General features: G+C 28.2%; 1 long non-coding RNA gene across 1 annotated transcript in view; it reads left to right on the top strand.

Moving 5' to 3' along the window:
* Positions 1 to 8,194, top strand: part of LOC136091297 (uncharacterized) — a 42,919-nt gene extending 34,725 nt beyond the window's left edge. Inside the window, exon 3 of the long non-coding RNA XR_010643886.1 lies at positions 7,776 to 8,194. This is a non-coding gene — a long non-coding RNA (uncharacterized LOC136091297). The remainder of the gene's footprint in view (positions 1 to 7,775) is intronic.
* Positions 8,195 to 15,456: the final 7,262 nt, after the last annotated feature.

Raw genomic sequence — 15,456 nt, 5'->3', positions numbered from 1 at the left:
ATAGCTCATTTCGCAAGTGCGACTTCCGTAACCCCTACTTTCGTATGTTGCAAAATAGTTTTGTTTCGTAATTCAACTTGCGGAAGACAACATTTCGTAAGAAGCATTTGCGAAATGAACATCGGCGGTTTTTTTTGTTTCGTAAAATTCGGTACGAAAAAAGAAAATTCCTTATTCTCAATATCCTTCCGAAAGAATTTTATTTTTCCCGAATTGTACGAAACATTCCGGTTAACAACTCTAGTTCATATACACATATTCAGTTACATCAATGCATAAAAAATAAAAAAGTAAATTATTTAATGTTTAAAAATACAAAAATGTATCATGAAAATAACATTTGTGACGCATTCATGAGGTTAGATACTTACTCAATATCAAAATAGTTAGAGTTGATTATGACGTCCTCAAAAAAGTTTACATCTGGATCATTATCATTATTCAAAAGAAGTGTGTTTTGTTTATTAAAAATTTCTAAAAGATTTGTTATGTTTGATTTATTAGCCATTTTCATTATTATAATATTTAAAATTAAGATTAAAAATGATTAGATTTCTAGCTATACCATTTTGAATTATTATAAACATTATTTTTGTCATACCTGACGATTACATTTTCTCCATTTAATTTTCTTACTTTCGCTTCAGAAAATAACTTCCTTCGTATTCTTGCCGTCTCTTTAGAGAAATCTTCATTCACGTAAATATGAATATTTTGAGTTTTCTTGTTTCATTTAGAATGTTTGATTTATCTGTAAACCTTAACAACTTTTTTTTTTTTTTTTTTTTTTTAATTTATTTTAGGTGCCCCAAGAAGTCCTAACGGTCTTGTCACAGAGCACCGCGGAAGTGCATTTAACCAGGAAGTTCACGCCTCCTTCCTTACCGTGACGCGAAAATATGTCCAGAACTCGTTTCGAACCTGGATCTCCTGCTTATAAAGCAAGCGTTCTAACCGCTGCACCACGGCTGCACATAACTTCAATATAATGGTTAGGGATCGGGCTTCTTTTTTAAATCCAACTCGATGCGCTCTTTCAATTTCGACTCCTTTTACTCCTAAATTTACACATAACAAATTCTAAACCTTTTGTTTAGTTTCATCCCAAGTTTCATTGATATTTTCAGGAATTCCGTCTATCCTTAAGTTATTATGCCTCGACCTATTTTCGGAGATTCTGCATTTTTCGTTTAAAATTGTAATATTATATGGGTTTTCAAATTCTTTAGAATCATTAGCAGCTTTCACCTTTTGGTCGATTAAATGTTCGTGAAAATTTAGGCTTTCTTTTAAGTCTTTTATATCATTTTCTAGCAAGTGTATTCTTTTAGTCCAATGTTTTTGTCCTTTTATCTAATGTTTTTGTTTCAATATCATCTAGACGTGTATTGATTATTTTTAAGTTTTCGCTAAGTCCATGAATACTTTTTCTTGTTCTTTAAATAATGTCCGTATTTCTTTTTTGTGCTGAATGAACATATCTTTTATTTCGGATAAAGTAATAGCCATTTTAAATATTTTTTTCTTTTAATTATTTTTTTCTTTCTTTTTTGAGCTGTTATTACGTCTGTTCACCACGGGGGTCGAGTTGTAACTGTCGAGTTGTGAAGTTTTCTTCCACTTCATTTTCAATAAAGAAAAAAGCTTGTAGTTTGAGCAATTTAAAAATAGTATATCTAAATTTAAATGGTAACGGAGTATCGCTTTGGATTTTAATTTAGTGGCGATCTAAATCCGTTTCCAAATTTTTTTAATAAAAGCGCTTTCGCAACTCCGCTACCAAATAAAAGTCGAAGTTGAGGACCAAGTTGAACTACCACCATGGCCTACTATATAACACGGCCGGATTTGTTGCCTTGAACGCAAAAAATTAGTGGGCCGATTTTAGGTTTTAAGCTTTTGAATCAAAACCTGAAGGTAATTCTATAAAGACATTAATAATATTTAAATAATTTGCTCTTAGCTATAATTATTACTATTACCAAAATTCTTAACCTTCAAACACTAAAACAGTTAGCTAGTAATAAATCATGATTGCATTAAGCCGAATGAACTATCTATTTTAGCCATCAATTTTAATCTACAAAATCTTAGTCTTAAAATTATTGGTTCAAGCAACTAAAATTAACAAAAATGTTAGTAAAACTAGCATAATTTTTAAATGTACACATTTACTGAAAGCATTTACATATATTACAAAAAGATTAATCAAGTCAAGTTTCTTTTGTTTCTCAAAAAAACAATATACATATACTATGTTGTTATGGGTTTATTTATTTGTCTTTTTTGGTTTGTCGAACTTTAAAGGCAGCAACTTCATTTTTTCTAATGTTTCCATTTTTAATTTGTTGCTCATTGTTAAAATATATGTTGGTAATAATTGTGTTTACCAAATGCCTTCCCCATTCCTCATGTTCTATACACATAAAATCACTATCACTTGGTTGATATTTTTCTAGCGCTAGCAAGGATGCATTTTTTATATCATGGGAATACTTTAATAACATTTTCTTTACAGTGTCCAGAATTATAAACCCATTACAAACATAGTTAGCTAATTCTTTGGAAGGTTTTGTTAAACCACCACGTGAAAGAATTTCCAGATATTCTGTTGAGACTTTATTGAAACTTAATGATTTCAGACAGTTAGAACAGTTATATTTATCCCCAATCTTTTTCGTGATGTAACCAGATATATTGATTGCAACTTCGTAAGAGTCATGACAAAGCTCATTCTCTTGAATTTCATTGCTATAGTTTTCCAATTTTATTAAAAGTTTATTTTCGTCAATTTTTGTATCAAGTTTAAGATTGCTCGTCCAACAATTGATATTGGCTTTAATTAAGGATTTCATGCATAATATCTTTTCAGAGCTTTGAACTTCACGTAAACTGACTAAAAATCTTCCACCGCTCATTTGTCGATATTTACTGAAATGTCTTTCTAATGGATCAGTTTGAAACCTGCTAGTTAAAACATATTTATATCCTTCTGAAAATAAATCTTCAATCAGACTTGCAGAACCCTTCAGTGTTGTAATTAATGCATTAGTTGTTTGAGCAGATAAAGTATACTTATTACATCTTTGAAACTGCAAGTTTTTCCATTCATTAATCCATGTTGCAAAGACTCGAAAAAATTGTGACTTTTTGTCACCTGGAATAGCTGCATTACCAATCCTATTGTTGGTATTAAACATTACCTGAATTAGAAATAGTCCACCAAATATTAATAAGCCTTAGAAATCCAGCAACTGCAGTTTCGTTTGGAAAATAGCTGATGATTGCTGATGAGAGGTGGTTTCATCAAAAATATTTAAAGCTAAAGGAACACTTTGTTTGTTGTTTCCTGGATGTAAAGTTTGGGCAGACAATTTGAAAGCTTTTTTTAAGTTAGCAGGTAACAATTCATCTTTCTCATAAACATTATGCAATAAACTCCAAGAAATTTCTCCAGCTTCAACATGAATAATATCATCAAACTCAATAAAATCAAAAGGTGGAAATACAAACCGTTTTGAATTTAATAAACTATTTCTAATGTTTTTCAGTAAATGAACACTGTCATATAAATTGTAAACCCGGTGTCCCATAAAAGTAAAATATATTTCATTATCTTGTTCACCAAACTTTAAACGTAGAATTTTAAATGCTGAAACATTTGTTGCATGATTGTCAGTTATTATAGCTCGTACATTAAAAGATGCTTTATATAAAGTATCTAACGTTTCTTCTATATGTGAACTAATCATAGAACCAGAAATTTGAAATTCTGGACAGGCCTTAATTACAAAGGGGATAGATTCTTTCAAGCTAACCACCATGAACACAACTATACCAGAATAGAAATTACCATCATCATCAGCACCAATTAAACTTCCTCCATGATATTGGACACCTTTTTGTAAATACATCTCATCAATTAAAACAACACAGTCAGCACTAATACTACCATTTTCCAAAAGTAATAATAATCCTGATAATGGATCAATGCCACCCTTTGAAAGTGATTTTAAATAAGACAACGAAGGAAGTGGAAACTCTTCTAATAGCAAAGTATAAGCCTGTTTTGATGTATATCTGTGCATTAGAGAAAATCTAATGATTTCATTTGTGTAGATTGGATGTCCTTGTGGTTTATAAAGAGATAATTTATATAAATCTGATAATACACTTTTTGATACGTTCTTTGCAACTTCATGCATATAAGAAACAAAATTAACAAGCATACTGGCACTGGTCAATTTACAAACACTGCCTTCTCTAAACCATTTGGGCAGTGGAACTAGGGTACTTTTCATATGTAGCTTTACATGTAAGTCTTTATCAATAGTAATACTCTCAATGTTAGGAGTAACATCCCCGTCGTCGATATAAATTCGAAGAAATAACACAAGGTTATCAACTAGTTTAAATGAAAATCCTGCTGGACAAAAACTTTCATTAAGATCTATAATGCTTTTAATTGTATCATGTTTTCTAAAATCGTATGTTTCATCGAGAAAAGGATGAGAATATATACGAACTGCAGGGGGCTTACGTAAAGCTGAGGTTGATTGAATTAAAGATGGCTTTGATAGGATGTTTTGGTTGGTAATATTTGTTGGTATAGGATTTTCGTAATAATTCAATGTTATACGTTTACCTCTTTTCAAATATTTATCTTCAAAATGATCGATACATAACTGAGTTTTCTGTGGGGCTCCAATCAGCTCGGTTGACAAACTTAATCCAACAATTTCGAAGATCTAACTGATTGCTATCAGGAAAACTAAACACAGTTTTGTATGTTACGTGGTTGCTGTTACTGGAACATTCTTCAATCTTTCGCTTATAATTACTTCTACAACCAACAACACAACACTTTTTTGGCATTGCAAAATAAAGTATTACTTGAATTAAAAAAAGTTTAATTTAAGATTGTTAAATCGGTTCATTGTAAACTTCAAACTCGTGTTTTTTCGGCCCACTAATTTTTTGCGTTCAAGGCAACAAATCCGGCCGTGTTATAAAGTAGGCCATGCTACCACCCAGCTCTGTTGTTTTTATTTGTTAGTTCTTGAAAGAAGAATTAACAAATAAAAAAAAATCATCGGTTTCATTTAATTTAACAACTAATTGTTAAATAAATAAAACCATTATTATCATTAAAGTAGTAGGCATTGAAAATTTTTTTTATTCTATCAATAAAATACGTAATCATTATCCACGAGGAACTTTTGTAATTGACGGTATTTTTGAAACCTATTGCATAAGTGTTCTTTTAAAGTTGGTGAACTAAAATTATTACATAATATGTAATAATCAACGTGACTTTTACCACGTATATGAAATACATATACGTGGTATAAGTCACGTTGATAAACGTGGTAAAAGTCACGTAGAGAAACGTGGTAAAAGTCACGTAGATAAACGCGACGAATGTTACGCATTCATTTATAGTTTTTAATGACTATTGTTGATTTATAATTGTCATGGGAATTATAACTTTGTATTTATCTACGATTTTATGTGATAAAAGAGGAGGTTGAAAAACGCTTAGATAGTTGTTTCTAAATATATGTATATAAACGAATACAAGAATGCAACAAGCTATTTCGGCTATTATGCCACCAGTATCGAAGAGAAACAAATAAACAAAGACAACGAAATAAACAAAGAGAGCGAAATAAACGAAGAGAAAGAAATAAACGAAGAGAAAGAAGTAAACGAAGAGAAAGAAATAAACGAAGATAACGAAATAAACGAAGAAAAAGAAATAAACGTAGAGAAAGAAATAAACGAGGAGAAAGAAATAAACGAGGAGAAAGAAATGAACGAAGAGAAAGAAATAAACGAAGAGAACGAAATAAACGAAGAGAACGAAAAAAACGAAATAAACAAAGAGAACGAAATAAAAGAAGAGAACGAAATAAACGAAGACAAGGAACAAAAGATAGCGCGCCGGACAAATAATATAAGAGCCTCACAACGATTAGACTTATGTGTTAATTCACCAAGAGGGCATGTACTATTAAAGTTGGTGAATTAAAATTATTACATAGGGGAGACCGGGGCTAGTTGGCTCGGTTTTTACTTTATGAGCTCTGTAGCCTTAACAGTACATTTTTTTAAAAATAATAAAGTGTATTCTTAAAGAGTATGGATTAGGGTATCTTATAAAATTTGCATTCATTTACAAAAAAAAACTCTAGGGGCCTTTCCGGACCCTCAAAAAAAAAAAAAATTTGCGCCAACTTACCCAACCACGGGGTAAGTTGACGCAAACTATAAAAATGATTATTAATACACTATTAAGTGCAAAACTGATAGAAATTTTTTTAAATTAATTTTTGCAACAATTTTATCCCAAAATTTAATATTACTTTTAGCTGGTACCAAATATTAGTCCGTATAAAAGCCAAACAGTAACCCAACTTTTATCTGTGGAAAAAAAAACTAAAAAAATTTTTTTTTAATTTTTTTGTAAAAATATATATTTTCAATATTGTTAAAAAAAACAAAAATAAAAAAAAATAATTTTATGAAAATAAATATTTTTTTCCATAGTAAATGCTATGAGCCAACTTACCCCGTGAAAAATTTGTCAACTTACCCCGAAAGCTTTTTTTTTAATAAACAGTCTATAGATCCTGAAAAACGGCAGCTTTGAAAAAAAAGTCTGACTGAATATAGTAAACCAATTGTGACTGGAACTTTTAAAATAATTTTTTTTTCATACGACTAAATATTTTCTTTGTAAAGAAAAAAGGAAGCGATGTTCTAAAAGTTACGTTTTTGTCCAAAAAACGCATAAATCTCAATATCTACCATGCGCATGCGCGAATCCTGACAATACTACAGTGAATGATGAAATGGTCAATAAGGAAGTTTTTGAGTAATTTTTGTCACTTTCTGATGAAAGACTCTGAAGATAAACGCAGTTCGTTAACTTACCCCTGCGGCCAAGTAGCCCCGGTCTTCCCTATACGTGGTATAAGTCACGTTGATAAACGTGGTAAAAGTCACGTAGATAAACGCAATGAATGTCACGCATTCATTTATGGTTTTTAATGACCATTGTTGTTTTATGATTGTCATGGGAATTATAACTTTGTATTTGTATACGATTTTATGTGATAAAAGAGGAGGTTGAAAAACGCTTAGATAGTTGTTTTTAATATATGTATATAAACGAATACAAGAATGCAACAATAAGTGATTAAAATGACCAGACTAAAAACGTTAAACACCAGTTATTCTATTACTGTATCTTTTTAGATAATAAAATATGCACAATAATAGAATAACTGGTGTTTAATGTTTTTAATCAGATCATTTTATTCACTCATTGCAACTTTTTCCAAACCCATAATACTTTCTTATTTTCTGTCGAAGAAATATAGCTAAACTTTGCAAAACTATGTTTGCAAGAGCGATATAATCATCCAAGATTTTAGATGCATATATACAAACTGCTTCTACAACAACTGAGCAATCTATCTTAGTTAATAAAAATTTCCAAAAGATAATTTATTGTTGACTTAATTAAAGACAGGTACAAAAACAACCCTGAGTAAAGGCAACTTTGTATAATAAAACTCGTTAACTACTGGGAGATTTCTGAAGAAGCTTTTTGATTTATTTATTAATTTATGGTTTAATGATCTAATTTGTTACTACTAATGATCGAATTTGTTACTAAATAATAAATACTAATTAATTTTGTTGCAATTTTTTTCATTTTAATCGAAATGTATTTTTTTTTTTTTATGTTCTTTATTACGATGTTTAAGATACAAATACGAATATACAAGAGAAAAATTACAAGTGAAGATATCGTAAAAGCAAATGCATAAAAAATTAATAAAGAACGCGGATGCTCAAAGAAGACTATTAGGTATTGTCACAGAGAACCGCTGATGAAGAACTTAAAACTTAAAATTTATACAAAGTGTAAAAATAGTTATACAAATAAATGAAATCGTTAAGATAAAATAACCTTTTACAACTAGAAAATATAAAAACAAAAAGTATGCAAGTATTTGATTTAATAAATAAAAAGAAAGTGGACACTCGAACAAGACCATCAAGTCTTCATCGAGAAGCGCTCGTAAATTTAAAAATTTCAAAAAAATCAAATGCATACATACATGGTCAAGTGTATAAAGCACAAGAAAAATTTAAGTGGGTTCATATATATATTCAGTTACATCACTGCATAAAAAATAAAAAAGTAAATTATTCAATGTTTAAAAATACAAAAATATATCATCAATAGAAAAATGTTTTTATATCATCTTACCTTAATTATAAAAAGAAATACATTTTATAATATGTATTTATTTTTATATATAAGGTATATAAATTACATTTGTACACAAAACGAAGAATATTAAAAACATTTAGCTGATATATATATATATATATATATCAAGAATTTTCATTTCAAATAAGAGAGGCTTGGCATGAGTAAATATATGTTTAAAATTAATAAGACGTGCTTTTGTTGACGTTACATGCTTTTGTTGACGTTAAAGAAACCTAAGTTTGGATTTATTAGCATTACACCAAGCAATATTTGCATAGTTTAAATGACAATGGATAAAGGAGTAATATTACTATGTTAAATATATGACTTAAATTATATTTATTTAAAGCACTTGTAGCTTTATACAATATTCCTATGCTTTTAGCAACTTCGTTACACAAAATTCTATGTGATATTTCCAATTAATATTGTCATTGATATAGATACCCAAAAAGTTTGTATTAATTACTCTTTATTAGAGTTTTGTCAATAAAAAGTAATGGTAAATCGCAAGGCAGAAGTTTTTTTTTAGAAGCTGGATGAAAAATCTAAATACTTTTTTCCAATATTAAGTGAAAGCTTGTTTATTTTAAACCATTCAGAAATTTGATAATTATGTTTAGAAACAAAGTTATAATGTTGCTATCAGATAAAAAGAAGTTAGTGTCATCTGCAAACATGACAACGATCAAATTCGAAGCTTTATGTAAATCATTGATGTAAATGAGAAAGAGAAAGGGCCCAAGTATAGAACCCTGGGGAACACCGCAAGTTATATTTATTAGATTGGATGGGCCAGTTAAATTACTATAAACAAACTGTTTACGGTTGCTTAAATAGCTTTTAAGTAACAGTAAAACATTTCCTTTAATTCCATAATGCTCAAGTTTTTTTAGGAGAATTTTATGATCAATTGTATCAAAAGCTTTTGATAAATCTATGAAAACTCCCATCGTGAGTTGAGAATTTTCAAAAGATTCAGAAATATTGCGAATAATTTAGATTATTGTATGCTCTGTTAAGTTTGTTTTTTTTGAATCCGTATTGATGAACATGTAGTATATTATTTGAAGAAAGGTGGTTTTAAATTACGTTATATAAAACTCTTTCTGAAACTTTAAAAAAAATAGACAAAACAGAAATTTGGCGATAATTAGAAATATTGGTTGCATCACCAGCTTTGAAAATTGGAGTCACTTTAGCTATTTTTCGAAAATCAGGAAAAACGCCTTGTTTTATTGAACATGTAAAACTTTAAATAGTACATCTTTTAGGGGTTCATAAGACTCGATGACAACTTTACCATTTTTATTATCATGGGCAGCTAACTTATTACAATTAAGCATCATAAAAATTTGCGCAAAATCTTCGTAAGATGGTTCATAAGATGTTAAGACCGAAGTAATTGAAAAATCATTCTCATCTATTTTATTAGTTACAAGAGGAATTTTATTAGCTACATTAGGGCCAACAGAAACAAAAAATTAATTTAGTTCACTGTTTATTACAGTTGGATCAGAGGAAAATTCATCATTAACTTTGATAGTTTTGGTCAGTAAGCACGGTTTTATTTTTTGCATGGCAGTAAGTTCTCTTAGAATTTCCCATGTTCTTTTACAATTTTGTTTGTTCATCTCAATTAAATTCGAGTAGTCCAATTTTTTTTAAATTTTTCGCTATCTTTTAAATTTTTTGGCATAATTTTTATAAAGAATCTTACTTTCGTTTGTTTTGGTTTTTAAGTATTTGATATATAATTTTTGCCTAACTTTAGAGGATCTTCTAAGATCTTTTTTGATCCATGGTGACACTAAAATCTTGGTTTTTTTGTTTAATGTTATTTCGGAAAGTTTATGTCATATATTTCATAAAAATTTATAATGAAAGCGTCATAAATTTGATTAGCGTCTGTAGATACTTTAATTTGATTCCAATCAAGCAGAGATAACTGCTCTATAAAAAAAATAAAATTTGCTGCGGTAAAAAAGCGTTTTGAAAAACTTGATTTCTGTTAAGAGTTTTTTATCTCAATTAATATCGGCAATATTATTGAGATAAAAATGGGGAAGTGATCTGAGATGTCGCTTAAAATTATACCTTTTTTCAGAGATTTATTTAAAATATCGTTTGTTATGATATTATCAACTAAAGTAGCTGAAGTTGAAGTTACTCTTTTTGGCTTATTAATTAAAAGAATTGCCCCATGTTCAAATACATCATTATAAAATTTATTTATTCCACAATTTGTGTGGTATTGGAAACTATCCAAATTAATATAACCTATTAAATAGTATAACTTTTTTTCTTGACTGCTTTTTCTTGAAATATTATTAATAAATATATTAAAATTTCCAATTTGACCAGCAGGTGGGCGATAGCAACAACTTAAAATTAAATTTTTGTTTTTTGTGGTTTTGATTTCAATTGTTTAAACCTTTTTATCGTCATCAGAATTACTCATGTCAAGCCTCATAACATACCTCAAACATTCTTTAAATATAAATTATTAAATTACCGCCTCGCTTCCTATTTTTACACTCTAAAGAAATTTTATTAAAACCTGGTGAACAGTTATTTACGCAAGAAACAACGTCAACAGAGCTTCACGAAGTTTCTGTCATGCACATTAAGCTAAAAAACACTAAGAGATTCTTTCATATTTATACAAAAATTTTCAAAATTTTCTGATATGCTTCTTATATTAATATACAAAATGTTTAATTTTTTGGGATTAAGAAACTATTTTATTTCATTGGAATAATAATAGTAAGTAAAGCACCGGCTCCGATAAAATAATTTAAATCGGATCCGATTCATGGTTTTGTAAAAAGTCATTAGTTTGAAAGAAATCAAACGAGTTTAATTCAAAGTTGTTCATATTATTCAAATCCATTTTTTAATTTTAAATTATACCTTAGTAAATAAAATAAATTCTTTTAAAAATCACGCGTAATTAGTTATAAATAACTTTAGCATGTTTACCTTTTTGCCTTAGTTCTTTAGCGTCTTTAAACAACTTTATTCATAACTCGCTTGTCCGTTTGCAAAAATTTTCGTTTATAAAAAACTTTTGATTCCAAAGTTTAATTTTTATGTATTTTTCATGGTACCTGATTTGTCTTTAAAATTTAAAAATTTCACAACGATTTTACCCAATCGATGTGCTCGTTCAATATTAAAGTTTCCTTGAGGTTCAAGTTTGGTATTAAGTATATCTTAGACTTTTCTTTCGCAATCTTCACAGTTCTATGAAAAGATAAAAAATGACCAGTTGTTTCTGAAAAAAGTACACTCTAGTGAAAAATATGACAGGTTTAAAAGCAAAGAAAAGAAATAATTCTTGTAGTCATTACAAAAATGTAAAATAAAGCTGGTTTTTAATGTTGTATTTTTTGTCATTTTCACTTTTAGTGTGACGAGCTTTTGTCCTGATTTAGACTATCTGCTTATTTATATTTGTCCTGATTTGACAGGTTAAAAAATACGCGATGTCCTGATTTTTCCAAAATTTCATGTGGTAGCCCTATTCATACAGTTAATAATTGTTTTATTTTGTATTTTCGTTGTCGGTCACTCGTTATTTTTGGATTTGCACTAATGAGTTTAAGATCATTTTCTTCTTGTTGTTTTATTATTAATGCCATCTTTTTTGTTCTTCATTTTTAACTAAACATGCTCCTTATTTTGTTAATGGTTACTGCCATACTTAACAACTTTTTATTTAATAACAGTTGATAACTATGTTAATTGATTACTATGTTACTTGTAAATATATAATAAAAAATCTCTTTGCAAAAAAAACAAAAAAAAACACGTATGTTTTTTGCGGAAAACGTAAGTTCCTTGTCTATTGCGGGAAAAATATTTCTAAATACACTAAGACTTCTTACTCCTCCCTCCGTCTTCTGAATCGTTAGGAATTGTAATCGCCCTAAACGAGTTAAGAATTGAAACTGCCTTTCAAAATACATTAAGAATTGTAACTGTTTTTTCTTAATACATTAGGAATTGTAACCGTCCCTTTAAATACATTAACATTTTTTAAAAATATATCAACAATGGAATTATTTCTATAAATTTTGTAAATTAATTCTAAATAATTTTTAAAAAATATTTATTTCAATTTTCTTTTAAGGAAATACATAGGGAAAAGCAAAAAACTATATTCCTAATATAGAGGCAACAACCCCGTGTTCTCTTCCCATCGCACTCTTAGAATACAAATAAAGAACAATTATGTAATGTCATATCCTCTAGAGACATTATTTATATTTTGTTACTTATAACTTTTTATTTGTAAAATATTGGTAGTTTAAATTAACGGAATTTATAACATCTAGAATTTATGGCCTCATTGCTATATTTTATGTCGGGCACGCTGCGTCGGGTAGAATAACCTTCGCTGATAAATATCTTATTATTTGATATTTATAACATTATTAGTTTATAGAAAGACTTTTAAGATATTTCATTGGAGCCCACGGAATTTTATTGAAATAGTTATTTAAATTTTAAAGTGGCTTTTACTTATGATTGCAAATATTTAAGCCCATTAAAGTTAGTCACGTTTTGAAGTAATTACAAGATTTGCTGATTAAAGTCTGCACGGTATAAATATTTACAAGCCCTTTTAGGAGTAGAGGTCATTCGGGTTTGCTAAACAGTTTGATTCATTAATAATACTGATTTAAGTCCTTATTTCATAATATTTACTTTAATTGTTGATTTGGTTGTAGTTTGATCACCATTTGAAAAAGTTTATCGTCGACTTAATTTATATATAAAAAAGTTTGTTGTTGTTTTATTAGTAGTATTTCTATACCTCTAAATATTCTTTTGTTAAAAGTTTGAAAAATCCTGAATTATTTCAGTATTTTTCTCAGAATATTTATTGCATATGCTTGAGTATAGACTTATTACGACTCTTGAGAATAAACGTCAGATTTGCACATATTGGCAACTAAGTTTATAGAAAAAAAAGTATTATTCAAAGTTGATGAAAATAGAATTACTTCTAAGTTTAAATCTTCTTCTGTTAACCTACCTAATATAACTTCTAACAATAGTAAACAAGAAAATTTGGTATCCTTTTATGAGACTTTTGAATGCTCAATTATCAATAACAACAATTTGTCTGGTACCCAAAAGCTAACTTACGTTAGTAGTTTAGTAGAATGACAGGCTTTATCTACTATAAAAGGTCTCGCTTTAACTAGTAGTAAATTTGTGTTTATTGAACTTACTCAAAGAAAAATAAAATTATCAAAGAAAAATAAAAATATCAGCTCATATAATTTCGTTTCATTTATTGGATAAAGTAACTTATGGCTATCTCTCAAAACCGAAGTTTAGAAAGTCTGAATATTACTTCTTTTATGTACGGTCTTGCTTTAGATATGGTCCTTGCTTGCGTCTATACTAATTCAAAAATTATCTGAGGAGTTAAACCTCATTATTTCAAGACGATTCAAAGGTAAAATTTCTTGGGAAATAAAAGAAACTTTTCACATCTTTGAATCTGAAATCCATGCTTGAGAATAGTTAAACCCAAATGATTCTGCTTACGATTGAAGATCTTTATCAATTGAGAGATTGCACTCAAGTTCCTTGTATAATAACAATAATAAGAAAAAAATAATAATAATAACAAGAAAAAACATAACTTTCAATAGAGGACATAATAATAATGAAAGTTCTAATAAGTCTTCTGTTTCAAAGATCATCTACCTTAATACTGTAATCTGTAGCACAATTGGATTCAAGAAGAAGAACTTTGAATAAAAAGAAAATTTGTTCAATTTGTTTACTTATATAACACGTTTCCTTCTTGTGTTTATTATGTACAAAGTGTTTGAATCAAGATCATGCTTCTGTGTGTTAAAAAAAACATCGGCTGCAACCATCTAACTGTCAACTTACATTGGTTTCTGGAGCGTTGGAAGGTTATTCGGTATTATTACAAACTGCTTTAGTTACAGTAACATCTGACAAACTTAAGTTACATAATTGTTTATTTGATAGCTGCTCTTAATTAAGCAAAGTTTCACACTTCCTTCGAAATAAATTTCATTTAAAAGCTATTGACTGCAAGAAAATAATTATAAAACCATTTGGAAATCTTTGGATAGGGTTCTGTGTTAATTATATGAATGGCAATTTCATTCCAATTTCATGTTATGTGAAGGAAATATGAGTTCCTATAAATGGAAAAAATATTTTTTTTTGCTATTGAGAAATATTTTAAGACCATTTAAAAGGTCTTAGGTTGGCAGTCTGTCATAATGGTAGAAAAGTTTTCGTGGATATTTTTTTTTTTCTCTTTAAGTTTGTCGTCAATACATATTTATAAATTTCGTAATTTAAAATTTAACAATGGCTGGGGCAAGAAGAAGACACACTTGTCATGTCACCAAGCCCCTAAAATTCCGTAAATAATATATTCACATCATATACACACATACGGTTATGCAAATATATGTTGTTAAATATTATACATAAAATTTAAAAAAAATAAATAAAAATTATTAAAAAAATAATAAATAATCAATTCGGATATTAATATCGATATTAATATCGATATTAATATCGATATTAGTATCGATATTAATATCGATATTAATATCGATATAAAAGATCACAAAAAAGTAAAAAGTAAAATAAAAAATCTTTCAAATAAATTTGAAAAACAAATAAAAATAGAATATTGTATTATGAAATGTATTGTTAAGAATTTAAAAAAACATATGTACATTTTTGTATTGCAATAAAAATGAAAAGTAGAATAAATAACAATTCATAAATTTAAATCTTTCCATATAACATGAATATATACAACATAATCTATTTTGATGACCCATTTATAAATACAGCTCTTGAAGAAGTCTTCTATGTTTACATTAAATAAAATTAACTCTTTTAGTTTTAATTTGAAATTGTTTAGTTATTCAAGCGTTTTAATCTCGTTATTAATTAGTATATTCCATACTTGTGGCCCCCTAGTGGTAATAGAAAACTTTGTGATTTCATAATAATTTCTATCATTAATATAATTATTGATTGAATACTTAGTAGGGTTTTTGTGCTGTATTTTTTTAAATAAGGTTTTGAATATATTTGGGATCGTTTCATTATTGACTTTGTACATAAAAATTAAAATGTGAAAGATA

This window comes from Hydra vulgaris, chromosome 15 (genome assembly GCF_038396675.1).
Source record: "Hydra vulgaris chromosome 15, alternate assembly HydraT2T_AEP".
NCBI classification, from domain to species: Eukaryota; Metazoa; Cnidaria; class Hydrozoa; order Anthoathecata; family Hydridae; genus Hydra; species Hydra vulgaris.
This window is presented reverse-complemented; position numbering and strand designations above follow the sequence as displayed.